At 42.8% G+C, this 25,910-nt stretch overlaps 40 non-coding genes across 40 annotated transcripts; all 40 read left to right on the top strand.

The window, feature by feature from the left end:
- The first annotated feature begins 179 nt into the window (after positions 1–179).
- Positions 180–298, top strand: LOC134117328 (5S ribosomal RNA). The gene has a single exon (XR_009948892.1). It is a non-coding gene; the product is annotated as a 5S ribosomal RNA (ribosomal RNA).
- A 396-nt stretch (positions 299–694) lies between these two features.
- LOC134117326 (5S ribosomal RNA) lies at positions 695–813 on the top strand. The gene has a single exon (XR_009948890.1). It is a non-coding gene; the product is annotated as a 5S ribosomal RNA (ribosomal RNA).
- A 396-nt stretch (positions 814–1,209) lies between these two features.
- Positions 1,210–1,328, top strand: LOC134117262 (5S ribosomal RNA). Its single transcript, XR_009948825.1, has one exon. It is a non-coding gene; the product is annotated as a 5S ribosomal RNA (ribosomal RNA).
- Positions 1,329–1,725: 397 nt separating this feature from the next.
- On the top strand, positions 1,726–1,844 carry LOC134117047 (5S ribosomal RNA). Its single transcript, XR_009948610.1, has one exon. It is a non-coding gene; the product is annotated as a 5S ribosomal RNA (ribosomal RNA).
- A 339-nt stretch (positions 1,845–2,183) lies between these two features.
- LOC134117046 (5S ribosomal RNA) lies at positions 2,184–2,302 on the top strand. The gene has a single exon (XR_009948609.1). It is a non-coding gene; the product is annotated as a 5S ribosomal RNA (ribosomal RNA).
- A 396-nt stretch (positions 2,303–2,698) lies between these two features.
- On the top strand, positions 2,699–2,817 carry LOC134117325 (5S ribosomal RNA). The gene has a single exon (XR_009948889.1). It is a non-coding gene; the product is annotated as a 5S ribosomal RNA (ribosomal RNA).
- A 396-nt stretch (positions 2,818–3,213) lies between these two features.
- LOC134117260 (5S ribosomal RNA) lies at positions 3,214–3,332 on the top strand. The gene has a single exon (XR_009948823.1). It is a non-coding gene; the product is annotated as a 5S ribosomal RNA (ribosomal RNA).
- A 397-nt stretch (positions 3,333–3,729) lies between these two features.
- On the top strand, positions 3,730–3,848 carry LOC134117309 (5S ribosomal RNA). The gene has a single exon (XR_009948872.1). It is a non-coding gene; the product is annotated as a 5S ribosomal RNA (ribosomal RNA).
- A 339-nt stretch (positions 3,849–4,187) lies between these two features.
- LOC134117045 (5S ribosomal RNA) lies at positions 4,188–4,306 on the top strand. The gene has a single exon (XR_009948608.1). It is a non-coding gene; the product is annotated as a 5S ribosomal RNA (ribosomal RNA).
- Positions 4,307–4,702: 396 nt separating this feature from the next.
- LOC134117044 (5S ribosomal RNA) lies at positions 4,703–4,821 on the top strand. The gene has a single exon (XR_009948607.1). It is a non-coding gene; the product is annotated as a 5S ribosomal RNA (ribosomal RNA).
- A 339-nt stretch (positions 4,822–5,160) lies between these two features.
- LOC134117043 (5S ribosomal RNA) lies at positions 5,161–5,279 on the top strand. Its single transcript, XR_009948606.1, has one exon. It is a non-coding gene; the product is annotated as a 5S ribosomal RNA (ribosomal RNA).
- Positions 5,280–5,675: 396 nt separating this feature from the next.
- LOC134117042 (5S ribosomal RNA) lies at positions 5,676–5,794 on the top strand. Its single transcript, XR_009948605.1, has one exon. It is a non-coding gene; the product is annotated as a 5S ribosomal RNA (ribosomal RNA).
- A 396-nt stretch (positions 5,795–6,190) lies between these two features.
- On the top strand, positions 6,191–6,309 carry LOC134117324 (5S ribosomal RNA). The gene has a single exon (XR_009948888.1). It is a non-coding gene; the product is annotated as a 5S ribosomal RNA (ribosomal RNA).
- Positions 6,310–6,706: 397 nt separating this feature from the next.
- LOC134117041 (5S ribosomal RNA) lies at positions 6,707–6,825 on the top strand. Its single transcript, XR_009948604.1, has one exon. It is a non-coding gene; the product is annotated as a 5S ribosomal RNA (ribosomal RNA).
- Positions 6,826–7,164: 339 nt separating this feature from the next.
- On the top strand, positions 7,165–7,283 carry LOC134117246 (5S ribosomal RNA). Its single transcript, XR_009948809.1, has one exon. It is a non-coding gene; the product is annotated as a 5S ribosomal RNA (ribosomal RNA).
- Positions 7,284–7,680: 397 nt separating this feature from the next.
- Positions 7,681–7,799, top strand: LOC134117040 (5S ribosomal RNA). The gene has a single exon (XR_009948603.1). It is a non-coding gene; the product is annotated as a 5S ribosomal RNA (ribosomal RNA).
- Positions 7,800–8,138: 339 nt separating this feature from the next.
- LOC134117038 (5S ribosomal RNA) lies at positions 8,139–8,257 on the top strand. The gene has a single exon (XR_009948601.1). It is a non-coding gene; the product is annotated as a 5S ribosomal RNA (ribosomal RNA).
- A 396-nt stretch (positions 8,258–8,653) lies between these two features.
- LOC134117037 (5S ribosomal RNA) lies at positions 8,654–8,772 on the top strand. The gene has a single exon (XR_009948600.1). It is a non-coding gene; the product is annotated as a 5S ribosomal RNA (ribosomal RNA).
- A 339-nt stretch (positions 8,773–9,111) lies between these two features.
- LOC134117036 (5S ribosomal RNA) lies at positions 9,112–9,230 on the top strand. Its single transcript, XR_009948599.1, has one exon. It is a non-coding gene; the product is annotated as a 5S ribosomal RNA (ribosomal RNA).
- A 396-nt stretch (positions 9,231–9,626) lies between these two features.
- LOC134117035 (5S ribosomal RNA) lies at positions 9,627–9,745 on the top strand. The gene has a single exon (XR_009948598.1). It is a non-coding gene; the product is annotated as a 5S ribosomal RNA (ribosomal RNA).
- Positions 9,746–10,141: 396 nt separating this feature from the next.
- Positions 10,142–10,260, top strand: LOC134117323 (5S ribosomal RNA). The gene has a single exon (XR_009948887.1). It is a non-coding gene; the product is annotated as a 5S ribosomal RNA (ribosomal RNA).
- Positions 10,261–10,657: 397 nt separating this feature from the next.
- LOC134117034 (5S ribosomal RNA) lies at positions 10,658–10,776 on the top strand. Its single transcript, XR_009948597.1, has one exon. It is a non-coding gene; the product is annotated as a 5S ribosomal RNA (ribosomal RNA).
- A 339-nt stretch (positions 10,777–11,115) lies between these two features.
- LOC134117245 (5S ribosomal RNA) lies at positions 11,116–11,234 on the top strand. Its single transcript, XR_009948808.1, has one exon. It is a non-coding gene; the product is annotated as a 5S ribosomal RNA (ribosomal RNA).
- A 397-nt stretch (positions 11,235–11,631) lies between these two features.
- LOC134117033 (5S ribosomal RNA) lies at positions 11,632–11,750 on the top strand. The gene has a single exon (XR_009948596.1). It is a non-coding gene; the product is annotated as a 5S ribosomal RNA (ribosomal RNA).
- Positions 11,751–12,089: 339 nt separating this feature from the next.
- On the top strand, positions 12,090–12,208 carry LOC134117032 (5S ribosomal RNA). Its single transcript, XR_009948595.1, has one exon. It is a non-coding gene; the product is annotated as a 5S ribosomal RNA (ribosomal RNA).
- A 396-nt stretch (positions 12,209–12,604) lies between these two features.
- Positions 12,605–12,723, top strand: LOC134117031 (5S ribosomal RNA). Its single transcript, XR_009948594.1, has one exon. It is a non-coding gene; the product is annotated as a 5S ribosomal RNA (ribosomal RNA).
- Positions 12,724–13,062: 339 nt separating this feature from the next.
- Positions 13,063–13,181, top strand: LOC134117030 (5S ribosomal RNA). The gene has a single exon (XR_009948593.1). It is a non-coding gene; the product is annotated as a 5S ribosomal RNA (ribosomal RNA).
- A 396-nt stretch (positions 13,182–13,577) lies between these two features.
- Positions 13,578–13,696, top strand: LOC134117029 (5S ribosomal RNA). Its single transcript, XR_009948592.1, has one exon. It is a non-coding gene; the product is annotated as a 5S ribosomal RNA (ribosomal RNA).
- Positions 13,697–14,092: 396 nt separating this feature from the next.
- Positions 14,093–14,211, top strand: LOC134117322 (5S ribosomal RNA). Its single transcript, XR_009948886.1, has one exon. It is a non-coding gene; the product is annotated as a 5S ribosomal RNA (ribosomal RNA).
- A 397-nt stretch (positions 14,212–14,608) lies between these two features.
- LOC134117027 (5S ribosomal RNA) lies at positions 14,609–14,727 on the top strand. Its single transcript, XR_009948590.1, has one exon. It is a non-coding gene; the product is annotated as a 5S ribosomal RNA (ribosomal RNA).
- A 339-nt stretch (positions 14,728–15,066) lies between these two features.
- Positions 15,067–15,185, top strand: LOC134117244 (5S ribosomal RNA). The gene has a single exon (XR_009948807.1). It is a non-coding gene; the product is annotated as a 5S ribosomal RNA (ribosomal RNA).
- Positions 15,186–15,582: 397 nt separating this feature from the next.
- Positions 15,583–15,701, top strand: LOC134117026 (5S ribosomal RNA). The gene has a single exon (XR_009948589.1). It is a non-coding gene; the product is annotated as a 5S ribosomal RNA (ribosomal RNA).
- Positions 15,702–16,040: 339 nt separating this feature from the next.
- On the top strand, positions 16,041–16,159 carry LOC134117025 (5S ribosomal RNA). Its single transcript, XR_009948588.1, has one exon. It is a non-coding gene; the product is annotated as a 5S ribosomal RNA (ribosomal RNA).
- A 396-nt stretch (positions 16,160–16,555) lies between these two features.
- LOC134117024 (5S ribosomal RNA) lies at positions 16,556–16,674 on the top strand. The gene has a single exon (XR_009948587.1). It is a non-coding gene; the product is annotated as a 5S ribosomal RNA (ribosomal RNA).
- A 339-nt stretch (positions 16,675–17,013) lies between these two features.
- Positions 17,014–17,132, top strand: LOC134117301 (5S ribosomal RNA). Its single transcript, XR_009948864.1, has one exon. It is a non-coding gene; the product is annotated as a 5S ribosomal RNA (ribosomal RNA).
- Positions 17,133–23,551: 6,419 nt separating this feature from the next.
- LOC134117320 (5S ribosomal RNA) lies at positions 23,552–23,670 on the top strand. The gene has a single exon (XR_009948884.1). It is a non-coding gene; the product is annotated as a 5S ribosomal RNA (ribosomal RNA).
- Positions 23,671–24,066: 396 nt separating this feature from the next.
- LOC134117259 (5S ribosomal RNA) lies at positions 24,067–24,185 on the top strand. Its single transcript, XR_009948822.1, has one exon. It is a non-coding gene; the product is annotated as a 5S ribosomal RNA (ribosomal RNA).
- A 396-nt stretch (positions 24,186–24,581) lies between these two features.
- On the top strand, positions 24,582–24,700 carry LOC134117319 (5S ribosomal RNA). The gene has a single exon (XR_009948883.1). It is a non-coding gene; the product is annotated as a 5S ribosomal RNA (ribosomal RNA).
- A 396-nt stretch (positions 24,701–25,096) lies between these two features.
- LOC134117318 (5S ribosomal RNA) lies at positions 25,097–25,215 on the top strand. The gene has a single exon (XR_009948882.1). It is a non-coding gene; the product is annotated as a 5S ribosomal RNA (ribosomal RNA).
- Positions 25,216–25,611: 396 nt separating this feature from the next.
- On the top strand, positions 25,612–25,730 carry LOC134117258 (5S ribosomal RNA). Its single transcript, XR_009948821.1, has one exon. It is a non-coding gene; the product is annotated as a 5S ribosomal RNA (ribosomal RNA).
- The last annotated feature ends 180 nt before the right edge of the window (positions 25,731–25,910 follow it).

Here is a 25,910-nt window from a genome sequence, read left to right as displayed (position 1 = left end):
GCCGTTGAAATACAGGTGCTAACCCAACATGTTAGAATTGCCAGTGAAGAAAAGTAAAGTTACCTTCAGGTTTTAGGAACCTCTCTTGCCAATCCTAAGAACTGCTTCAATTTTAGAAAAAGAAACTCTTCTGATTATCTTTGACACGTTTTAAAGGATTAGGAAAAAGATAAAAAGCAGCGTACGGCCATACCTCTCTGGTTCCGCCCGATTTCGTCTGATCTCGGAAGCTAAGCAGAGCAGGGCCTGGTTAGTACCTGGATGGAAGACCGCCTGGGAATCCCAGGTGCCGTAAGCTTTTTCACTTCTCTCTGAAAGCCGCCGAGCGCCGCAGATTGTACACCTACAAATTACAAAAAGTATATCACATTGTCGAAGAGATGCATGTTTAGTGTTGTTTTAACGTTGGATATTTAAGGAACTTAGACAATATCATCAAAATTGATTCCGTTTCATGGTTGCTAAATTAGTGTTGATCAACATTTAACAATTGGCCTACTTTTGTTTGTAATTTAGCCGTTGAAATACAGGTGCTAACCCAACATGTTAGAATTGCCAGTGAAGAAAAGTAAAGTTACCTTCAGGTTTTAGGAACCTCTCTTGCCAATCCTAAGAACTGCTTCAATTTTAGAAAAAGAAACTCTTCTGATTATCTTTGACACGTTTTAAAGGATTAGGAAAAAGATAAAAAGCAGCGTACGGCCATACCTCTCTGGTTCCGCCCGATTTCGTCTGATCTCGGAAGCTAAGCAGAGCAGGGCCTGGTTAGTACCTGGATGGAAGACCGCCTGGGAATCCCAGGTGCCGTAAGCTTTTTCACTTCTCTCTGAAAGCCGCCGAGCGCCGCAGATTGTACACCTACAAATTACAAAAAGTATATCACATTGTCGAAGAGATGCATGTTTAGTGTTGTTTTAACGTTGGATATATAAGGAACTTAGACAATATCATCAAAATTGATTCCGTTTCATGGTTGCTAAATTAGTGTTGATCAACATTTAACAATTGGCCTACTTTTGTTTGTAATTTAGCCGTTGAAATACAGGTGCTAACCCAACATGTTAGAATTGCCAGTGAAGAAAAGTAAAGTTACCTTCAGGTTTTAGGAACCTCTCTTGCCAATCCTAAGAACTGCTTCAATTTTAGAAAAAGAAACTCTTCTGATTATCTTTGACACGTTTTAAAGGATTAGGAAAAAGATAAAAAGCAGCTTACGACCATACCTCTCTGGTTCCGCCCGATCTCATCTGATCTCGGAAGCTAAGCAGAGCAGGGCCTGGTTAGTACCTGGATGGAAGACCGCCTGGGAATCCCAGGTGCCGTAAGCTTTTTCACTTCTCTCTGAAAGCCGCCGAGCGCCGCAGATTGTACACCTACAAATTACAAAAAGTATATCACATTGTCGAAGAGATGCATGTTTAGTGTTGTTTTAACGTTGGATATATAAGGAACTTAGACAATATCATCAAAATTGATTCCGTTTCATGGTTGCTAAATTAGTGTTGATCAACATTTAACAATTGGCATACTTTTGTTTGTAATTTAGCCGTTGAAATACAGGTGCTAACCCAACATGTTAGAATTGCCAGTGAAGAAAAGTAAAGTTACCTTCAGGTTTTAGGAACCTCTCTTGCCAATCCTAAGAACTGCTTCAATTTTAGAAAAAGAAACTTTTCTGATTATCTTTGACACGTTCTAAAGGATTAGGAAAAAGATATTAAAGCAGCTTACGGCCATACCTCTCTGGTTCCGCCCGATCTCGTCTGATCTCGGAAGCTAAGCAGAGCAGGGCCTGGTTAGTACCTGGATGGAAGACCGCCTGGGAATCCCAGGTGCCGTAAGCTTTTTCACTTCTCTCTCCGAAAGCCGCCCAGCGCCGCAGATTGTACACCTACACAATTGTAAAAAGTATTTCACATTGTAGAAGAGATGCAATAGGAAGAAGATGAAAGGTGGCTTACGTCCATACCATCGTCAGGCCATTTGAGGTGGCGGGGACTGCAATGGCCATCCACCGATTGGCTGGGACTCCTGGGCGGGTCTTCTCTAGTCCATCCAATTTTCGGCATAGGATGTCACAGCCTTCTTTGCATACCCTTATTTAACCCACACAAAGATGCCAACGGCAGGCGTGACATAATTTTTTGACGCATTATAAAGGATTAGGAAAAAGATAAAAAGCAGCTTACGGCCATACCTCTCTGGTTCCGCCCGATCTCGTCTGATCTCGGAAGCTAAGCAGAGCAGGGCCTGGTTAGTACCTGGATGGAAGACCGCCTGGGAATCCCAGGTGCCGTAAGCTTTTTCACTTCTCTCTGAAAGCCGCCGAGCGCCGCAGATTGTACACCTACAAATTACAAAAAGTATATCACATTGTCGAAGAGATGCATGTTTAGTGTTGTTTTAACGTTGGATATATAAGGAACTTAGACAATATCATCAAAATTGATTCCGTTTCATGGTTGCTAAATTAGTGTTGATCAACATTTAACAATTGGCCTACTTTTGTTTGTAATTTAGCCGTTGAAATACAGGTGCTAACCCAACATGTTAGAATTGCCAGTGAAGAAAAGTAAAGTTACCTTCAGGTTTTAGGAACCTCTCTTGCCAATCCTAAGAACTGCTTCAATTTTAGAAAAAGAAACTCTTCTGATTATCTTTGACACGTTTTAAAGGATTAGGAAAAAGATAAAAAGCAGCGTACGGCCATACCTCTCTGGTTCCGCCCGATTTCGTCTGATCTCGGAAGCTAAGCAGAGCAGGGCCTGGTTAGTACCTGGATGGAAGACCGCCTGGGAATCCCAGGTGCCGTAAGCTTTTTCACTTCTCTCTGAAAGCCGCCGAGCGCCGCAGATTGTACACCTACAAATTACAAAAAGTATATCACATTGTCGAAGAGATGCATGTTTAGTGTTGTTTTAACGTTGGATATATAAGGAACTTAGACAATATCATCAAAATTGATTCCGTTTCATGGTTGCTAAATTAGTGTTGATCAACATTTAACAATTGGCCTACTTTTGTTTGTAATTTAGCCGTTGAAATACAGGTGCTAACCCAACATGTTAGAATTGCCAGTGAAGAAAAGTAAAGTTACCTTCAGGTTTTAGGAACCTCTCTTGCCAATCCTAAGAACTGCTTCAATTTTAGAAAAAGAAACTCTTCTGATTATCTTTGACACGTTTTAAAGGATTAGGAAAAAGATAAAAAGCAGCTTACGACCATACCTCTCTGGTTCCGCCCGATCTCATCTGATCTCGGAAGCTAAGCAGAGCAGGGCCTGGTTAGTACCTGGATGGAAGACCGCCTGGGAATCCCAGGTGCCGTAAGCTTTTTCACTTCTCTCTGAAAGCCGCCGAGCGCCGCAGATTGTACACCTACAAATTACAAAAAGTATATCACATTGTCGAAGAGATGCATGTTTAGTGTTGTTTTAACGTTGGATATATAAGGAACTTAGACAATATCATCAAAATTGATTCCGTTTCATGGTTGCTAAATTAGTGTTGATCAACATTTAACAATTGGCATACTTTTGTTTGTAATTTAGCCGTTGAAATACAGGTGCTAACCCAACATGTTAGAATTGCCAGTGAAGAAAAGTAAAGTTACCTTCAGGTTTTAGGAACCTCTCTTGCCAATCCTAAGAACTGCTTCAATTTTAGAAAAAGAAACTTTTCTGATTATCTTTGACACGTTCTAAAGGATTAGGAAAAAGATATTAAAGCAGCTTACGGCCATACCTCTCTGGTTCCGCCCGATCTCGTCTGATCTCGGAAGCTAAGCAGAGCAGCGCCTGGTTAGTACCTGGATGGAAGACCGCCTGGGAATCCCAGGTGCCGTAAGCTTTTTCACTTCTCTCTCCGAAAGCCGCCCAGCGCCGCAGATTGTACACCTACACAATTGTAAAAAGTATTTCACATTGTAGAAGAGATGCAATAGGAAGAAGATGAAAGGTGGCTTACGTCCATACCATCGTCAGGCCATTTGAGGTGGCGGGGACTGCAATGGCCATCCACCGATTGGCTGGGACTCCTGGGCGGGTCTTCTCTAGTCCATCCAATTTTCGGCATAGGATGTCACAGCCTTCTTTGCATACCCTTATTTAACCCACACAAAGATGCCAACGGCAGGCGTGATATAATTTTTTGACGCATTATAAAGGATTAGGAAAAAGATAAAAAGCAGCTTACGGCCATACCTCTCTGGTTCCGCCCGATCTCGTCTGATCTCGGAAGCTAAGCAGAGCAGGGCCTGGTTAGTACCTGGATGGAAGACCGCCTGGGAATCCCAGGTGCCGTAAGCTTTTTCACTTCTCTCTGAAAGCCGCCGAGCGCCGCAGATTGTACACCTACAAATTACAAAAAGTATATCACATTGTCGAAGAGATGCATGTTTAGTGTTGTTTTAACGTTGGATATATAAGGAACTTAGACAATATCATCAAAATTGATTCCGTTTCATGGTTGCTAAATTAGTGTTGATCAACATTTAACAATTGGCCTACTTTTGTTTGTAATTTAGCCGTTGAAATACAGGTGCTAACCCAACATGTTAGAATTGCCAGTGAAGAAAAGTAAAGTTACCTTCAGGTTTTAGGAACCTCTCTTGCCAATCCTAAGAACTGCTTCAATTTTAGAAAAAGAAACTCTTCTGATTATCTTTGACACGTTTTAAAGGATTAGGAAAAAGATAAAAAGCAGCTTACGGCCATACCTCTCTGGTTCCGCCCGATCTCGTCTGATCTCGGAAGCTAAGCAGAGCAGGGCCTGGTTAGTACCTGGATGGAAGACCGCCTGGGAATCCCAGGTGCCGTAAGCTTTTTCACTTCTCTCTCCGAAAGCCGCCCAGCGCCGCAGATTGTACACCTACACAATTGTAAAAAGTATTTCACATTGTAGAAGAGATGCAATAGGAAGAAGATGAAAGGTGGCTTACGTCCATACCATCGTCAGGCCATTTGAGGTGGCGGGGACTGCAATGGCCATCCACCGATTGGCTGGGACTCCTGGGCGGGTCTTCTCTAGTCCATCCAATTTTCGGCATAGGATATCACAGCCTTCTTTGCATACCCTTATTTAACCCACACAAAGATGCCAACGGCAGGCGTGACATAATTTTTTGACGCATTATAAAGGATTAGGAAAAAGATAAAAAGCAGCTTACGGCCATACCTCTCTGGTTCCGCCCGATCTCGTCTGATCTCGGAAGCTAAGCAGAGCAGGGCCTGGTTAGTACCTGGATGGAAGACCGCCTGGGAATCCCAGGTGCCGTAAGCTTTTTCACTTCTCTCTGAAAGCCGCCGAGCGCCGCAGATTGTACACCTACAAATTACAAAAAGTATATCACATTGTCGAAGAGATGCATGTTTAGTGTTGTTTTAACGTTGGATATATAAGGAACTTAGACAATATCATCAAAATTGATTCCGTTTCATGGTTGCTAAATTAGTGTTGATCAACATTTAACAATTGGCCTACTTTTGTTTGTAATTTAGCCGTTGAAATACAGGTGCTAACCCAACATGTTAGAATTGCCAGTGAAGAAAAGTAAAGTTACCTTCAGGTTTTAGGAACCTCTCTTGCCAATCCTAAGAACTGCTTCAATTTTAGAAAAAGAAACTCTTCTGATTATCTTTGACACGTTCTAAAGGATTAGGAAAAAGATAAAAAGCAGCTTACGGCCATACCTCTCTGGTTCCGCCCGATCTCGTCTGATCTCGGAAGCTAAGCAGAGCAGGGCCTGGTTAGTACCTGGATGGAAGACCGCCTGGGAATCCCAGGTGCCGTAAGCTTTTTCACTTCTCTCTGAAAGCCGCCGAGCGCCGCAGATTGTACACCTACAAATTACAAAAAGTATATCACATTGTCGAAGAGATGCATGTTTAGTGTTGTTTTAACGTTGGATATATAAGGAACTTAGACAATATCATCAAAATTGATTCCGTTTCATGGTTGCTAAATTAGTGTTGATCAACATTTAACAATTGGCCTACTTTTGTTTGTAATTTAGCCGTTGAAATACAGGTGCTAACCCAACATGTTAGAATTGCCAGTGAAGAAAAGTAAAGTTACCTTCAGGTTTTAGGAACCTCTCTTGCCAATCCTAAGAACTGCTTCAATTTTAGAAAAAGAAACTCTTCTGATTATCTTTGACACGTTTTAAAGGATTAGGAAAAAGATAAAAAGCAGCGTACGGCCATACCTCTCTGGTTCCGCCCGATTTCGTCTGATCTCGGAAGCTAAGCAGAGCAGGGCCTGGTTAGTACCTGGATGGAAGACCGCCTGGGAATCCCAGGTGCCGTAAGCTTTTTCACTTCTCTCTGAAAGCCGCCGAGCGCCGCAGATTGTACACCTACAAATTACAAAAAGTATATCACATTGTCGAAGAGATGCATGTTTAGTGTTGTTTTAACGTTGGATATATAAGGAACTTAGACAATATCATCAAAATTGATTCCGTTTCATGGTTGCTAAATTAGTGTTGATCAACATTTAACAATTGGCATACTTTTGTTTGTAATTTAGCCGTTGAAATACAGGTGCTAACCCAACATGTTAGAATTGCCAGTGAAGAAAAGTAAAGTTACCTTCAGGTTTTAGGAACCTCTCTTGCCAATCCTAAGAACTGCTTCAATTTTAGAAAAAGAAACTTTTCTGATTATCTTTGACACGTTCTAAAGGATTAGGAAAAAGATATTAAAGCAGCTTACGGCCATACCTCTCTGGTTCCGCCCGATCTCGTCTGATCTCGGAAGCTAAGCAGAGCAGGGCCTGGTTAGTACCTGGATGGAAGACCGCCTGGGAATCCCAGGTGCCGTAAGCTTTTTCACTTCTCTCTCCGAAAGCCGCCCAGCGCCGCAGATTGTACACCTACACAATTGTAAAAAGTATTTCACATTGTAGAAGAGATGCAATAGGAAGAAGATGAAAGGTGGCTTACGTCCATACCATCGTCAGGCCATTTGAGGTGGCGGGGACTGCAATGGCCATCCACCGATTGGCTGGGACTCCTGGGCGGGTCTTCTCTAGTCCATCCAATTTTCGGCATAGGATGTCACAGCCTTCTTTGCATACCCTTATTTAACCCACACAAAGATGCCAACGGCAGGCGTGACATAATTTTTTGACGCATTATAAAGGATTAGGAAAAAGATAAAAAGCAGCTTACGGCCATACCTCTCTGGTTCCGCCCGATCTCGTCTGATCTCGGAAGCTAAGCAGAGCAGGGCCTGGTTAGTACCTGGATGGAAGACCGCCTGGGAATCCCAGGTGCTGTAAGCTTTTTCACTTCTCTCTGAAAGCCGCCGAGCGCCGCAGATTGTACACCTACAAATTACAAAAAGTATATCACATTGTCGAAGAGATGCATGTTTAGTGTTGTTTTAACGTTGGATATATAAGGAACTTAGACAATATCATCAAAATTGATTCCGTTTCATGGTTGCTAAATTAGTGTTGATCAACATTTAACAATTGGCATACTTTTGTTTGTAATTTAGCCGTTGAAATACAGGTGCTAACCCAACATGTTAGAATTGCCAGTGAAGAAAAGTAAAGTTACCTTCAGGTTTTAGGAACCTCTCTTGCCAATCCTAAGAACTGCTTCAATTTTAGAAAAAGAAACTTTTCTGATTATCTTTGACACGTTCTAAAGGATTAGGAAAAAGATATTAAAGCAGCTTACGGCCATACCTCTCTGGTTCCGCCCGATCTCGTCTGATCTCGGAAGCTAAGCAGAGCAGGGCCTGGTTAGTACCTGGATGGAAGACCGCCTGGGAATCCCAGGTGCCGTAAGCTTTTTCACTTCTCTCTCCGAAAGCCGCCCAGCGCCGCAGATTGTACACCTACACAATTGTAAAAAGTATTTCACATTGTAGAAGAGATGCAATAGGAAGAAGATGAAAGGTGGCTTACGTCCATACCATCGTCAGGCCATTTGAGGTGGCGGGGACTGCAATGGCCATCCACCGATTGGCTGGGACTCCTGGGCGGGTCTTCTCTAGTCCATCCAATTTTCGGCATAGGATGTCACAGCCTTCTTTGCATACCCTTATTTAACCCACACAAAGATGCCAACGGCAGGCGTGACATAATTTTTTGACGCATTATAAAGGATTAGGAAAAAGATAAAAAGCAGCTTACGGCCATACCTCTCTGGTTCCGCCCGATCTCGTCTGATCTCGGAAGCTAAGCAGAGCAGGGCCTGGTTAGTACCTGGATGGAAGACCGCCTGGGAATCCCAGGTGCCGTAAGCTTTTTCACTTCTCTCTGAAAGCCGCCGAGCGCCGCAGATTGTACACCTACAAATTACAAAAAGTATATCACATTGTCGAAGAGATGCATGTTTAGTGTTGTTTTAACGTTGGATATATAAGGAACTTAGACAATATCATCAAAATTGATTCCGTTTCATGGTTGCTAAATTAGTGTTGATCAACATTTAACAATTGGCCTACTTTTGTTTGTAATTTAGCCGTTGAAATACAGGTGCTAACCCAACATGTTAGAATTGCCAGTGAAGAAAAGTAAAGTTACCTTCAGGTTTTAGGAACCTCTCTTGCCAATCCTAAGAACTGCTTCAATTTTAGAAAAAGAAACTCTTCTGATTATCTTTGACACGTTCTAAAGGATTAGGAAAAAGATAAAAAGCAGCTTACGGCCATACCTCTCTGGTTCCGCCCGATCTCGTCTGATCTCGGAAGCTAAGCAGAGCAGGGCCTGGTTAGTACCTGGATGGAAGACCGCCTGGGAATCCCAGGTGCCGTAAGCTTTTTCACTTCTCTCTCCGAAAGCCGCCCAGCGCCGCAGATTCTACACCTACACAATTGTAAAAAGTATTTCACATTGTAGAAGAGATGCAATAGGAAGAAGATGAAAGGTGGCTTACGTCCATACCATCGTCAGGCCATTTGAGGTGGCGGGGACTGCAATGGCCATCCACCGATTGGCTGGGACTCCTGGGCGGGTCTTCTCTAGTCCATCCAATTTTCGGCATAGGATATCACAGCCTTCTTTGCATACCCTTATTTAACCCACACAAAGATGCCAACGGCAGGCGTGACATAATTTTTTGACGCATTATAAAGGATTAGGAAAAAGATAAAAAGCAGCTTACGGCCATACCTCTCTGGTTCCGCCCGATCTCGTCTGATCTCGGAAGCTAAGCAGAGCAGGGCCTGGTTAGTACCTGGATGGAAGACCGCCTGGGAATCCCAGGTGCCGTAAGCTTTTTCACTTCTCTCTGAAAGCCGCCGAGCGCCGCAGATTGTACACCTACAAATTACAAAAAGTATATCACATTGTCGAAGAGATGCATGTTTAGTGTTGTTTTAACGTTGGATATATAAGGAACTTAGACAATATCATCAAAATTGATTCCGTTTCATGGTTGCTAAATTAGTGTTGATCAACATTTAACAATTGGCCTACTTTTGTTTGTAATTTAGCCGTTGAAATACAGGTGCTAACCCAACATGTTAGAATTGCCAGTGAAGAAAAGTAAAGTTACCTTCAGGTTTTAGGAACCTCTCTTGCCAATCCTAAGAACTGCTTCAATTTTAGAAAAAGAAACTCTTCTGATTATCTTTGACACGTTCTAAAGGATTAGGAAAAAGATAAAAAGCAGCTTACGGCCATACCTCTCTGGTTCCGCCCGATCTCGTCTGATCTCGGAAGCTAAGCAGAGCAGGGCCTGGTTAGTACCTGGATGGAAGACCGCCTGGGAATCCCAGGTGCCGTAAGCTTTTTCACTTCTCTCTGAAAGCCGCCGAGCGCCGCAGATTGTACACCTACAAATTACAAAAAGTATATCACATTGTCGAAGAGATGCATGTTTAGTGTTGTTTTAACGTTGGATATATAAGGAACTTAGACAATATCATCAAAATTGATTCCGTTTCATGGTTGCTAAATTAGTGTTGATCAACATTTAACAATTGGCATACTTTTGTTTGTAATTTAGCCGTTGAAATACAGGTGCTAACCCAACATGTTAGAATTGCCAGTGAAGAAAAGTAAAGTTACCTTCAGGTTTTAGGAACCTCTCTTGCCAATCCTAAGAACTGCTTCAATTTTAGAAAAAGAAACTCTTCTGATTATCTTTGACACGTTTTAAAGGATTAGGAAAAAGATAAAAAGCAGCGTACGGCCATACCTCTCTGGTTCCGCCCGATTTCGTCTGATCTCGGAAGCTAAGCAGAGCAGGGCCTGGTTAGTACCTGGATGGAAGACCGCCTGGGAATCCCAGGTGCCGTAAGCTTTTTCACTTCTCTCTGAAAGCCGCCGAGCGCCGCAGATTGTACACCTACAAATTACAAAAAGTATATCACATTGTCGAAGAGATGCATGTTTAGTGTTGTTTTAACGTTGGATATATAAGGAACTTAGACAATATCATCAAAATTGATTCCGTTTCATGGTTGCTAAATTAGTGTTGATCAACATTTAACAATTGGCATACTTTTGTTTGTAATTTAGCCGTTGAAATACAGGTGCTAACCCAACATGTTAGAATTGCCAGTGAAGAAAAGTAAAGTTACCTTCAGGTTTTAGGAACCTCTCTTGCCAATCCTAAGAACTGCTTCAATTTTAGAAAAAGAAACTTTTCTGATTATCTTTGACACGTTCTAAAGGATTAGGAAAAAGATATTAAAGCAGCTTACGGCCATACCTCTCTGGTTCCGCCCGATCTCGTCTGATCTCGGAAGCTAAGCAGAGCAGGGCCTGGTTAGTACCTGGATGGAAGACCGCCTGGGAATCCCAGGTGCCGTAAGCTTTTTCACTTCTCTCTCCGAAAGCCGCCCAGCGCCGCAGATTGTACACCTACACAATTGTAAAAAGTATTTCACATTGTAGAAGAGATGCAATAGGAAGAAGATGAAAGGTGGCTTACGTCCATACCATCGTCAGGCCATTTGAGGTGGCGGGGACTGCAATGGCCATCCACCGATTGGCTGGGACTCCTGGGCGGGTCTTCTCTAGTCCATCCAATTTTCGGCATAGGATGTCACAGCCTTCTTTGCATACCCTTATTTAACCCACACAAAGATGCCAACGGCAGGCGTGACATAATTTTTTGACGCATTATAAAGGATTAGGAAAAAGATAAAAAGCAGCTTACGGCCATACCTCTCTGGTTCCGCCCGATCTCGTCTGATCTCGGAAGCTAAGCAGAGCAGGGCCTGGTTAGTACCTGGATGGAAGACCGCCTGGGAATCCCAGGTGCTGTAAGCTTTTTCACTTCTCTCTGAAAGCCGCCGAGCGCCGCAGATTGTACACCTACAAATTACAAAAAGTATATCACATTGTCGAAGAGATGCATGTTTAGTGTTGTTTTAACGTTGGATATATAAGGAACTTAGACAATATCATCAAAATTGATTCCGTTTCATGGTTGCTAAATTAGTGTTGATCAACATTTAACAATTGGCATACTTTTGTTTGTAATTTAGCCGTTGAAATACAGGTGCTAACCCAACATGTTAGAATTGCCAGTGAAGAAAAGTAAAGTTACCTTCAGGTTTTAGGAACCTCTCTTGCCAATCCTAAGAACTGCTTCAATTTTAGAAAAAGAAACTTTTCTGATTATCTTTGACACGTTCTAAAGGATTAGGAAAAAGATATTAAAGCAGCTTACGGCCATACCTCTCTGGTTCCGCCCGATCTCGTCTGATCTCGGAAGCTAAGCAGAGCAGGGCCTGGTTAGTACCTGGATGGAAGACCGCCTGGGAATCCCAGGTGCCGTAAGCTTTTTCACTTCTCTCTCCGAAAGCCGCCCAGCGCCGCAGATTGTACACCTACACAATTGTAAAAAGTATTTCACATTGTAGAAGAGATGCAATAGGAAGAAGATGAAAGGTGGCTTACGTCCATACCATCGTCAGGCCATTTGAGGTGGCGGGGACTGCAATGGCCATCCACCGATTGGCTGGGACTCCTGGGCGGGTCTTCTCTAGTCCATCCAATTTTCGGCATAGGATGTCACAGCCTTCTTTGCATACCCTTATTTAACCCACACAAAGATGCCAACGGCAGGCGTGACATAATTTTTTGACGCATTATAAAGGATTAGGAAAAAGATAAAAAGCAGCTTACGGCCATACCTCTCTGGTTCCGCCCGATCTCGTCTGATCTCGGAAGCTAAGCAGAGCAGGGCCTGGTTAGTACCTGGATGGAAGACCGCCTGGGAATCCCAGGTGCCGTAAGCTTTTTCACTTCTCTCTGAAAGCCGCCGAGCGCCGCAGATTGTACACCTACAAATTACAAAAAGTATATCACATTGTCGAAGAGATGCATGTTTAGTGTTGTTTTAACGTTGGATATATAAGGAACTTAGACAATATCATCAAAATTGATTCCGTTTCATGGTTGCTAAATTAGTGTTGATCAACATTTAACAATTGGCCTACTTTTGTTTGTAATTTAGCCGTTGAAATACAGGTGCTAACCCAACATGTTAGAATTGCCAGTGAAGAAAAGTAAAGTTACCTTCAGGTTTTAGGAACCTCTCTTGCCAATCCTAAGAACTGCTTCAATTTTAGAAAAAGAAACTCTTCTGATTATCTTTGACACGTTCTAAAGGATTAGGAAAAAGATAAAAAGCAGCTTACGGCCATACCTCTCTGGTTCCGCCCGATCTCGTCTGATCTCGGAAGCTAAGCAGAGCAGGGCCTGGTTAGTACCTGGATGGAAGACCGCCTGGGAATCCCAGGTGCCGTAAGCTTTTTCACTTCTCTCTCCGAAAGCCGCCCAGCGCCGCAGATTCTACACCTACACAATTGTAAAAAGTATTTCACATTGTAGAAGAGATGCAATAGGAAGAAGATGAAAGGTGGCTTACGTCCATACCATCGTCAGGCCATTTGAGGTGGCGGGGACTGCAATGGCCATCCACCGATTGGCTGGGACTCCTGGGCGGGTCTTCTCTAGTCCATCCAATTTTCGGCATAGGATATCACAGCCTTCTTTGCATACCCTTATTTAACCCACACAAAGATGCCAACGGCAGGCGTGACATAATTTTTTGACGCATTATAAAGGATTAGGAAAAAGATAAAAAGCAGCTTACGGCCATACCTCTCTGGTTCCGCCCGATCTCGTCTGATCTCGGAAGCTAAGCAGAGCAGGGCCTGGTTAGTACCTGGATGGAAGACCGCCTGGGAATCCCAGGTGCCGTAAGCTTTTTCACTTCTCTCTGAAAGCCGCCGAGCGCCGCAGATTGTACACCTACAAATTACAAAAAGTATATCACATTGTCGAAGAGATGCATGTTTAGTGTTGTTTTAACGTTGGATATATAAGGAACTTAGACAATATCATCAAAATTGATTCCGTTTCATGGTTGCTAAATTAGTGTTGATCAACATTTAACAATTGGCCTACTTTTGTTTGTAATTTAGCCGTTGAAATACAGGTGCTAACCCAACATGTTAGAATTGCCAGTGAAGAAAAGTAAAGTTACCTTCAGGTTTTAGGAACCTCTCTTGCCAATCCTAAGAACTGCTTCAATTTTAGAAAAAGAAACTCTTCTGATTATCTTTGACACGTTCTAAAGGATTAGGAAAAAGATAAAAAGCAGCTTACGGCCATACCTCTCTGGTTCCGCCCGATCTCGTCTGATCTCGGAAGCTAAGCAGAGCAGGGCCTGGTTAGTACCTGGATGGAAGACCGCCTGGGAATCCCAGGTGCCGTAAGCTTTTTCACTTCTCTCTGAAAGCCGCCGAGCGCCGCAGATTGTACACCTACAAATTACAAAAAGTATATCACATTGTCGAAGAGATGCATGTTTAGTGTTGTTTTAACGTTGGATATATAAGGAACTTAGACAATATCATCAAAATTGATTCCGTTTCATGGTTGCTAAATTAGTGTTGATCAACATTTAACAATTGGCCTACTTTTGTTTGTAATTTAGCCGTTGAAATACAGGTGCTAACCCAACATGTTAGAATTGCCAGTGAAGAAAAGTAAAGTTACCTTCAGGTTTTAGGAACCTCTCTTGCCAATCCTAAGAACTGCTTCAATTTTAGAAAAAGAAACTCTTCTGATTATCTTTGACACGTTTTAAAGGATTAGGAAAAAGATAAAAAGCAGCGTACGGCCATACCTCTCTGGTTCCGCCCGATTTCGTCTGATCTCGGAAGCTAAGCAGAGCAGGGCCTGGTTAGTACCTGGATGGAAGACCGCCTGGGAATCCCAGGTGCCGTAAGCTTTTTCACTTCTCTCTGAAAGCCGCCGAGCGCCGCAGATTGTACACCTACAAATTACAAAAAGTATATCACATTGTCGAAGAGATGCATGTTTAGTGTTGTTTTAACGTTGGATATATAAGGAACTTAGACAATATCATCAAAATTGATTCCGTTTCATGGTTGCTAAATTAGTGTTGATCAACATTTAACAATTGGCATACTTTTGTTTGTAATTTAGCCGTTGAAATACAGGTGCTAACCCAACATGTTAGAATTGCCAGTGAAGAAAAGTAAAGTTACCTTCAGGTTTTAGGAACCTCTCTTGCCAATCCTAAGAACTGCTTCAATTTTAGAAAAAGAAACTTTTCTGATTATCTTTGACACGTTCTAAAGGATTAGGAAAAAGATATTAAAGCAGCTTACGGCCATACCTCTCTGGTTCCGCCCGATCTCGTCTGATCTCGGAAGCTAAGCAGAGCAGGGCCTGGTTAGTACCTGGATGGAAGACCGCCTGGGAATCCCAGGTGCCGTAAGCTTTTTCACTTCTCTCTCCGAAAGCCGCCCAGCGCCGCAGATTGTACACCTACACAATTGTAAAAAGTATTTCACATTGTAGAAGAGATGCAATAGGAAGAAGATGAAAGGTGGCTTACGTCCATACCATCGTCAGGCCATTTGAGGTGGCGGGGACTGCAATGGCCATCCACCGATTGGCTGGGACTCCTGGGCGGGTCTTCTCTAGTCCATCCAATTTTCGGCATAGGATGTCACAGCCTTCTTTGCATACCCTTATTTAACCCACACAAAGATGCCAACGGCAGGCGTGACATAATTTTTTGACGCATTATAAAGGATTAGGAAAAAGATAAAAAGCAGCTTACGGCCATACCTCTCTGGTTCCGCCCGATCTCGTCTGATCTCGGAAGCTAAGCAGAGCAGGGCCTGGTTAGTACCTGGATGGAAGACCGCCTGGGAATCCCAGGTGCTGTAAGCTTTTTCACTTCTCTCTGAAAGCCGCCGAGCGCCGCAGATTGTACACCTACAAATTACAAAAAGTATATCACATTGTCGAAGAGATGCATGTTTAGTGTTGTTTTAACGTTGGATATATAAGGAACTTAGACAATATCATCAAAATTGATTCCGTTTCATGGTTGCTAAATTAGTGTTGATCAACATTTAACAATTGGCATACTTTTGTTTGTAATTTAGCCGTTGAAATACAGGTGCTAACCCAACATGTTAGAATTGCCAGTGAAGAAAAGTAAAGTTACCTTCAGGTTTTAGGAACCTCTCTTGCCAATCCTAAGAACTGCTTCAATTTTAGAAAAAGAAACTTTTCTGATTATCTTTGACACGTTCTAAAGGATTAGGAAAAAGATATTAAAGCAGCTTACGGCCATACCTCTCTGGTTCCGCCCGATCTCGTCTGATCTCGGAAGCTAAGCAGAGCAGGGCCTGGTTAGTACCTGGATGGAAGACCGCCTGGGAATCCCAGGTGCCGTAAGCTTTTTCACTTCTCTCTCCGAAAGCCGCCCAGCGCCGCAGATTGTACACCTACACAATTGTAAAAAGTATTTCACATTGTAGAAGAGATGCAATAGGAAGAAGATGAAAGGTGGCTTACGTCCATACCATCGTCAGGCCATTTGAGGTGGCGGGGACTGCAATGGCCATCCACCGATTGGCTGGGACTCCTGGGCGGGTCTTCTCTAGTCCATCCAATTTTCGGCATAGGATGTCACAGCCTTCTTTGCATACCCTTATTTAACCCACACAAAGATGCCAACGGCAGGCGTGACATAATTTTTTGACGCATTATAAAGGATTAGGAAAAAGATAAAAAGCAGCTTACGGCCATACCTCTCTGGTTCCGCCCGATCTCGTCTGATCTCGGAAGCTAAGCAGAGCAGGGCCTGGTTAGTACCTGGATGGAAGACCGCCTGGGAATCCCAGGTGCCGTAAGCTTTTTCACTTCTCTCTGAAAGCCGCCGAGCGCCGCAGATTGTACACCTACAAATTACAAAAAGTATATCACATTGTCGAAGAGATGCATGTTTAGTGTTGTTTTAACGTTGGATATATAAGGAACTTAGACAATATCATCAAAATTGATTCCGTTTCATGGTTGCTAAATTAGTGTTGATCAACATTTAACAATTGGCCTACTTTTGTTTGTAATTTAGCCGTTGAAATACAGGTGCTAACCCAACATGTTAGAATTGCCAGTGAAGAAAAGTAAAGTTACCTTCAGGTTTTAGGAACCTCTCTTGCCAATCCTAAGAACTGCTTCAATTTTAGAAAAAGAAACTCTTCTGATTATCTTTGACACGTTCTAAAGGATTAGGAAAAAGATAAAAAGCAGCTTACGGCCATACCTCTCTGGTTCCGCCCGATCTCGTCTGATCTCGGAAGCTAAGCAGAGCAGGGCCTGGTTAGTACCTGGATGGAAGACCGCCTGGGAATCCCAGGTGCCGTAAGCTTTTTCACTTCTCTCTCCGAAAGCCGCCCAGCGCCGCAGATTCTACACCTACACAATTGTAAAAAGTATTTCACATTGTAGAAGAGATGCAATAGGAAGAAGATGAAAGGTGGCTTACGTCCATACCATCGTCAGGCCATTTGAGGTGGCGGGGACTGCAATGGCCATCCACCGATTGGCTGGGACTCCTGGGCGGGTCTTCTCTAGTCCATCCAATTTTCGGCATAGGATATCACAGCCTTCTTTGCATACCCTTATTTAACCCACACAAAGATGCCAACGGCAGGCGTGACATAATTTTTTGACGCATTATAAAGGATTAGGAAAAAGATAAAAAGCAGCTTACGGCCATACCTCTCTGGTTCCGCCCGATCTCGTCTAATCTCGGAAGCTAAGCAGAGCAGGGCCTGGTTAGTACCTGGATGGAAGACCGCCTGGGAATCCCAGGTGCCGTAAGCTTTTTCACTTCTCTCTGAAAGCCGCCGAGCGCCGCAGATTGTACACCTACAAATTACAAAAAGTATATCACATTGTCGAAGAGATGCATGTTTAGTGTTGTTTTAACGTTGGATATATAAGGAACTTAGACAATATCATCAAAATTGATTCCGTTTCATGGTTGCTAAATTAGTGTTGATCAACATTTAACAATTGGCCTACTTTTGTTTGTAATTTAGCCGTTGAAATACAGGTGCTAACCCAACATGTTAGAATTGCCAGTGAAGAAAAGTAAAGTTACCTTCAGGTTTTAGGAACCTCTCTTGCCAATCCTAAGAACTGCTTCAATTTTAGAAAAAGAAACTCTTCTGATTATCTTTGACACGTTCTAAAGGATTAGGAAAAAGATAAAAAGCAGCTTACGGCCATACCTCTCTGGTTCCGCCCGATCTCGTCTGATCACGACCGAAGGCTCCGCCCATTGCCGGTAGCAGGAAGTGCCAGTAGACCAGATTTGTTTGCCACACGGCTCCTTGTAGGGGCTCTCTTTTTCACCTCTGTTTGGGCTTATATTTGGATGCTTTAAGCGTTTTTTGTTGTCCTTTGAGACGTTTAGTACCCCCAGCAGTACTGTACTGCCTGGGGGGAAACTCCTTTTTTAGATATCCCCCACTTTGGTAGAAAGGGGCGTTTTTCGTCTATTTTTATTTTATTAAATATGGCAGACCAGCCGACCAAACCAGCACAGACCAAGATAACGGAGGACGACAAAAGAAGGTTTATGGCAAGCGTAAACGAGAGCGAGGAGAGAAATACCAGAGAGGAAGAAAGGAAAAGAAACCAGAGCTTGACGGTGAGAGTGGAGATGGAGGGGGAGGATACCATACCAATAATGGAAATGATGAGCTGCATCCGTGGGCTGTGCGGAGGTCTTATGGCCTGCCGGGTGTTAGGCCCCAACAAATATGAGGCTACCATGAGCCACCCGAAGGGAAAAGAGAGACTCATGGAAGGTTTTAAAATTAATGGCGCCACTGCTCACGTCAGTGAAATTACCAACGATGAGCTGGTAGTATCGTTCCTAAATCTGCCATATTACATTGAGGACTCGGAGATCATAGCCAAACTGCTAACATGGGGAGTTTCGGCGGTGTCCCCGATCAAAAGAAGAATGTGGCCGGGCACCAAGGTGGCCGATGGGACAAGGTTTGTGAGAGTGAAGTTCAACCAACATATTCAGTCACTTCCATACTCCACAAAATTTAACACGGCGTTGGGAGCAGAGTACTTCAGAGTCATTCATGACAAACAAGTTCGAGTATGCAGAATGTGCATGCAGCCGGGACACATCCTCAGAGACTGCCCAGAATTCATGTGCCACCAGTGTGGTGTGCAGGGCCACTACGCAAGAGAGTGTGTACAAAAGAGACAGACAAGGTGTGCCCTATGTAAAAATGAAGTAGAAAGATGCATATGTAACGTGAGTGAAGAGGAGATGAGTCAAGCTGGGTCAAGCGAATCGGATCTGGAGAGGAAGGGAGAGCAAGGGGGTGAGGAGCACGGTGACAGCAGCACGGTGGTGATCCAGGAGAGCAGCGCGGTGGGGCCAGTGGAGGAGGACCGGCACCAGACCACCGCAACCAGTGGGCCGAAGACGGTCGAGGGACCAGAGGAGATAGGAGAGCCGGGCGGTGAACCGGGAAAAGATGCAGTGGATGAGGTGCAGGTGGGAGAAACGGAGACGGAGCCGGCACAGGCAGTCCAGCCGGTACAGCAGAAGCTGAGGAGATCGGCCAGGCAGGTGGAGGTAGAGTCCTCCCTGGACGTGGAGGAGGGGCGAGAAGGCGAGCCGGGGCCGCAGACAATGCAGTTGTCGGAGCCATCTGAAGAATCGGACATGGACTTTACAAATGAAGCAAAAGAGGTGAGGAAAAGACACAACGTTTGGTCGACGAAAGCGAAGAAGAAGATGACAAAGAAGAAATAGGAATTTAATGCAACTGCTCTTTATAATGATTTCCCTGTCCCTGACCCTGGCGTCACAAAATATAAACAGCTGTAGGAATACCCAGAAAATGAATGAGGTACTAATGCAGAACAGTTATGTGGATGTTGTTTGCCTACAAGAAACAAACTGGGACACAAACTGGGTAGATACATGTGCAAAGCAATGGAAAGGGACGGTCTTCTCAAGTGAGGGGACCGCAAGGTCATGTGGGGTGGCCATTTTGATCGGCCCAGAAAACATCAGTGGGTATAGGGAAATTTTTAAAGATAGTGAAGGCAGATGCATTATAATAGAGGTGATTTATAAGGGAGAACCAATCAGAATAATTAATATATACGCCCCAAATATTGGCGAGGAGAGGAATACTTTCTTCCAGAAACTAGAAAAATGGATAACTGTGGAAACGATAATCATGGGAGACTTTAACGTCGCCCTAACTAACAATGACGTATCAATTAATAATAAATATAACAGCGACATGAGTAGGAGAACCTTAAAAAATATAATCACAGGAAACAATATGATAGATGCATGGAGGGTTTTCAACCCTAGGAGTAGAGGGTTTTCGAGGCGGCAAGTGGTCATGGGCAAATTAAAACAGTCTAGGATAGATCTGGCGCTGGTCGCCTCGGGGAGAGTTAAACATATAGTAGATATTAAATATAAGTTTAATATATTGAGTGATCACGCTCAACTTAATATGACACTTGGGGACAAAATGGAGAGGGGAAGGGGATTATGGTGTCTAAACAATAGCATCCTACGGGACGATAAGTACAAACAAAGAATAGAGACAGAGTTAAACAATATAGCTACGGATATTAAATATGTAGAAGAAAAGACAAATTATTGGGAGGACGCTAAACTTAGGATTAAAAAAATAAGCATAAATTATTGTAAAAAAAAAAGATGGGAAGAAAGGATTGAAGAAAGAATGTTAAACAACTTGTTAAGGATAGAAATAGAACAGGCAGAAACCGATGAAACTCATACCAGCGAGAAATATGAACTCTACAAAGCTAAATTGGACGAGATGGAAGCAAAAAGATGTAAGGGGGCAGCCATTAGGAGTAGGGCACAGCATCTATTAGAAGGAGAAAAGAGCACAGCGTTCTTTTTAGGATTGGAGAAAACAGCCCAAGAAAGACAGCATATTAGGCAACTGGAGAACGACAATAAATCTGTGATTGAGGACAAGGAGGAAATTATGGCAACTGTCTTTAATTACTACAAAGAATTGTATACTGACCAAAATCCGCAGAATGCACAGATTACAAAAATAACGAATCATATCACAAAACAGCTACAAGAAGAAGATAAAACCTTTTGTGAGCAGCCAATCCGGGTAGAGGAAATAGAAGTGGCCATCAAAAATCTAAACAGGAACAAGAGTCCAGGAAAGGATGGGCTAACTGCCGAATTATATCAAAGGTTCCCTGACCTGTTTGCTCCGGTCCTGTTAACTGTATATAATGAAATGCAATTAAGCCAAAGCATGCCTGAAACGTTCACAGAGGGGATAATTACCTTGATCTATAAAAATAAAGGTACTAGGGACAAACTGGGAAATTATAGACCAATCAGTGTTTTAAATACAGATTATAAAATATTAGCAAAAGTATTGGCAAACAGACTAAAAAAAGTGATTAAGACAATAATTATGGATACGCAAACATATAGCATACCTGGTAGAGATATACATGACAACATCATCCTGATAAAAGACCTAGTCAGGATCATGAAAAAAGAAGGGGGCTATCTGCTGGGAATCGATCTGGAAAAGGCCTTTGACAGGGTAGAACATCGATTCCTTTGGGAAGCACTAAAGGCGTATGGGTTCGGGGGGGAATTTATAAACTGGGTGAAATTATTATATGCTGAAGCAAAAAGTAGAGTCAGGGTCAACGGGGCCCTCACCGAGCCTGTTGAGTTGAAAAGGGCGGTCAGACAGGGATGCCCGTTGTCCGCTATGCTCTACAGCCTTGTGGCAGAACCCCTGGCATTGATGCTAGTGGAGGATAAGAGAATAGATGGAGTGAAAACTAGTAAAGGCAGGGAAATTAAAATAATCCAATATGCTGATGACATCAACATTTGTGTTAAGGATACAAAAAGCATTGACCACATCATGGAGCACATGGAGGAATTCGGAGTCGCCTCAGGGGCAAAAATCAACATGACAAAAACTGAATTAATGGTTTTTAATAAAGACGAAGCTCTGGATAACAAATGGGGGTTCAAAATAGTACAAGACGTGAGGAAAGTACTTGGGGTATATATAGGGGAAAATGAAGAAGGCGCCAGGGACAAAACCTGGACAGAAATTATTGAGAAAATTAAAAACATATGTAACCTGTGGTACGCCAGGGGCCTGAACCTAAGAGGGAAGGTAATCATATCTAATGCGCTAGTATTGTCAAAAGTTAACTACATTTTGGGGTCTTGCGAGATGCCGAATTGGGCTTCAGATTCAATTAATGCAGTGATTTCCTCATTCTTGTGGAAGAGGAAGGGCAATACAATCGCCCGCAGGACGCTAATCGCTAGCAAAAGGGAGGGGGGTCTAGATCTGATTGACCTCAGAGCCAAAAGAGATGCTCTGAGGGTTAAGCTAATTGGGAAATTTCTTGACCTGAGAAGGCAACATCCATGGAAAGACAACCTGGCGACCCTCCTGACAGAGTACGGTGAGAAGAATAACTACAACCTGTTTGCTTTTGCTCCAAGAAATGTTTCTGGGTTAGGGTTTCCAGGTTTCTACCGGGAAATGTTGGAGGCCTGGGACAAGTTTCTGCCCCACCTCAGACCGGACATGGAATACAGAGAGCAGGTGATGCTGTTACCGATCCTCAACTCACCTTTCTTCTTGCACAAAGGCAGGCCCCTGGCGTCCAAGCCGCTCCGTGAGGCAGGCCTGACGACACTGGGGGGGGCCGACGGGAGAGGGGGTAAGTTGGGTTTTGATTGTGGGAAAGCATTAGCGATCTTGAACAGAGCGGGGGTGTTTTTTAAGAAGAAACAGATAGCGGAAATTGGGTTGAGAGTTAATAAATGTATTTGCAAGGAATGGCAAACATTGATGCGCAGTAACAGCAAAGGGCAGGGCGACGGGGTGAACTTTATTCTGTGCCACAATGGAAAGAATATCCCAGTTACACAAATAAAAACAAAGGTAATCTACAACATTCTAATTAGAAAACTGGTCAAGAAACCAGCATCAGAACCAAGATGGGCAAGCATGTTTCCAAAAAAAGAAATCCAGACAATCTGGGGGAACCTAAACGTCCCATTTATCCCACATTCAGTTTTCAACACAGAATTCAAACTGAGGCACAGGCGGATTTTCACAAGCATCGTCCTCCATCAAATATACAGAGACAAATTTGAAAGGACTTGTGCGGTGTGTGGGCTAGAGGACGAGACTTTGGAACATCTCACACTTGAATGTCCAGCCCTAAAAAGTTTGCAGATATATGTGCGCAGAATGTTATGCAATCAATGTGGTGTAAATGAAGAGAGTCTGAAAGACTGGGACTGGATATGGCTTTTTGGCATGCCCAAAAAAAGTAAAGGAGGGGCTGAAGCCCAAGTGAATACACTCCTTGCATTTGCCAGGCACGCAGTAATCCTGAGGAGAAATTATGCACTGTACGAAGGAAAGACTGTAAGCATTTTGGAGTTGTACAAGAATATGTTAAAAGCACACATTAGACTGCTGTATGTCTGTAGGAAAGAATGGGTCTCGGAGCATTTTTTAAATAAGACAGCGATGGGTGAAGTTGTAGAAGGGCAGGGGCTCGTCTTCTATTTCTAATTGAGAATTAAACTCCTGGGTCTGTAATTGTAATATGATATGATGTAATATGATATGATAAATATGTGTTGCGTGGGTGTATGAGTGTGAAAAAACAAATGTAATGTATTTTTTGTATTTTTGATAATAAAAGATAAAAAAAAAATCTCGGAAGCTAAGCAGAGCAGGGCCTGGTTAGTACCTGGATGGAAGACCGCCTGGGAATCCCAGGTGCCGTAAGCTTTTTCACTTCTCTCTGAAAGCCGCCGAGCGCCGCAGATTGTACACCTACAAATTACAAAAAGTATATCACATTGTCGAAGAGATGCATGTTTAGTGTTGTTTTAACGTTGGATATATAAGGAACTTAGACAATATCATCAAAATTGATTCCGTTTCATGGTTGCTAAATTAGTGTTGATCAACATTTAACAATTGGCCTACTTTTGTTTGTAATTTAGCCGTTGAAATACAGGTGCTAACCCAACATGTTAGAATTGCCAGTGAAGAAAAGTAAAGTTACCTTCAGGTTTTAGGAACCTCTCTTGCCAATCCTAAGAACTGCTTCAATTTTAGAAAAAGAAACTCTTCTGATTATCTTTGACACGTTTTAAAGGATTAGGAAAAAGATAAAAAGCAGCGTACGGCCATACCTCTCTGGTTCCGCCCGATTTCGTCTGATCTCGGAAGCTAAGCAGAGCAGGGCCTGGTTAGTACCTGGATGGAAGACCGCCTGGGAATCCCAGGTGCCGTAAGCTTTTTCACTTCTCTCTGAAAGCCGCCGAGCGCCGCAGATTGTACACCTACAAATTACAAAAAGTATATCACATTGTCGAAGAGATGCATGTTTAGTGTTGTTTTAACGTTGGATATTTAAGGAACTTAGACAATATCATCAAAATTGATTCCGTTTCATGGTTGCTAAATTAGTGTTGATCAACATTTAACAATTGGCCTACTTTTGTTTGTAATTTAGCCGTTGAAATACAGGTGCTAACCCAACATGTTAGAATTGCCAGTGAAGAAAAGTAAAGTTACCTTCAGGTTTTAGGAACCTCTCTTGCCAATCCTAAGAACTGCTTCAATTTTAGAAAAAGAAACTCTTCTGATTATCTTTGACACGTTTTAAAGGATTAGGAAAAAGATAAAAAGCAGCTTACGACCATACCTCTCTGGTTCCGCCCGATCTCATCTGATCTCGGAAGCTAAGCAGAGCAGGGCCTGGTTAGTACCTGGATGGAAGACCGCCTGGGAATCCCAGGTGCCGTAAGCTTTTTCACTTCTCTCTGAAAGCCGCCGAGCGCCGCAGATTGTACACCTACAAATTACAAAAAGTATATCACATTGTCGAAGAGATGCATGTTTAGTGTTGTTTTAACGTTGGATATATAAGGAACTTAGACAATATCATCAAAATTGATTCCGTTTCATGGTTGCTAAATTAGTGTTGATCAACATTTAACAATTGGCCTACTTTTGTTTGTAATTTAGCCGTTGAAATACAGGTGCTAACCCAACATGTTAGAATTGCCAGTGAAGAAAAGTAAAGTTACCTTCAGGTTTTAGGAACCTCTCTTGCCAATCCTAAGAACTGCTTCAATTTTAGAAAAAGAAACTCTTCTGATTATCTTTGACACGTTTTAAAGGATTAGGAAAAAGATAAAAAGCAGCGTACGGCCATACCTCTCTGGTTCCGCCCGATTTCGTCTGATCTCGGAAGCTAAGCAGAGCAGGGCCTGGTTAGTACCTGGATGGAAGACCGCCTGGGAATCCCAGGTGCCGTAAGCTTTTTCACTTCTCTCTGAAAGCCGCCGAGCGCCGCAGATTGTACACCTACAAATTACAAAAAGTATATCACATTGTCGAAGAGATGCATGTTTAGTGTTGTTTTAACGTTGGATATTTAAGGAACTTAGACAATATCATCAAAATTGATTCCGTTTCATGGTTGCTAAATTAGTGTTGATCAACATTTAACAATTGGCCTACTTTTGTTTGTAATTTAGCCGTTGAAATACAGGTGCTAACCCAACATGTTAGAATTGCCAGTGAAGAAAAGTAAAGTTACCTTCAGGTTTTAGGAACCTCTCTTGCCAATCCTAAGAACTGCTTCAATTTTAGAAAAAGAAACTCTTCTGATTATCTTTGACACGTTTTAAAGGATTAGGAAAAAGATAAAAAGCAGCGTACGGCCATACCTCTCTGGTTCCGCCCGATTTCGTCTGATCTCGGAAGCTAAGCAGAGCAGGGCCTGGTTAGTACCTGGATGGAAGACCGCCTGGGAATCCCAGGTGCCGTAAGCTTTTTCACTTCTCTCTGAAAGCCGCCGAGCGCCGCAGATTGTACACCTACAAATTACAAAAAGTATATCACATTGTCGAAGAGATGCATGTTTAGTGTTGTTTTAACGTTGGATATATAAGGAACTTAGACAATATCATCAAAATTGATTCCGTTTCATGGTTGCTAAATTAGTGTTGATCAACATTTAACAATTGGCCTACTTTTGTTTGTAATTTAGCCGTTGAAATACAGGTGCTAACCCAACATGTTAGAATTGCCAGTGAAGAAAAGTAAAGTTACCTTCAGGTTTTAGGAACCTCTCTTGCCAATCCTAAGAACTGCTTCAATTTTAGAAAAAGAAACTCTTCTGATTATCTTTGACACGTTTTAAAGGATTAGGAAAAAGATAAAAAGCAGCTTACGACCATACCTCTCTGGTTCCGCCCGATCTCATCTGATCTCGGAAGCTAAGCAGAGCAGGGCCTGGTTAGTACCTGGATGGAAGACCGCCTGGGAATCCCAGGTGCCGTAAGCTTTTTCACTTCTCTCTGAAAGCCGCCGAGCGCCGCAGATTGTACACCTACAAATTACAAAAAGTATATCACATTGTCGAAGAGATGCATGTTTAGTGTTGTTTTAACGTTGGATATATAAGGAACTTAGACAATATCATCAAAATTGATTCCGTTTCATGGTTGCTAAATTAGTGTTGATC

This window comes from Pungitius pungitius, unplaced genomic scaffold (assembly GCF_949316345.1).
Source record: "Pungitius pungitius unplaced genomic scaffold, fPunPun2.1 scaffold_40, whole genome shotgun sequence".
In the NCBI taxonomy this organism is placed as follows: Eukaryota; Metazoa; Chordata; class Actinopteri; order Perciformes; family Gasterosteidae; genus Pungitius; species Pungitius pungitius.
This window is presented reverse-complemented; position numbering and strand designations above follow the sequence as displayed.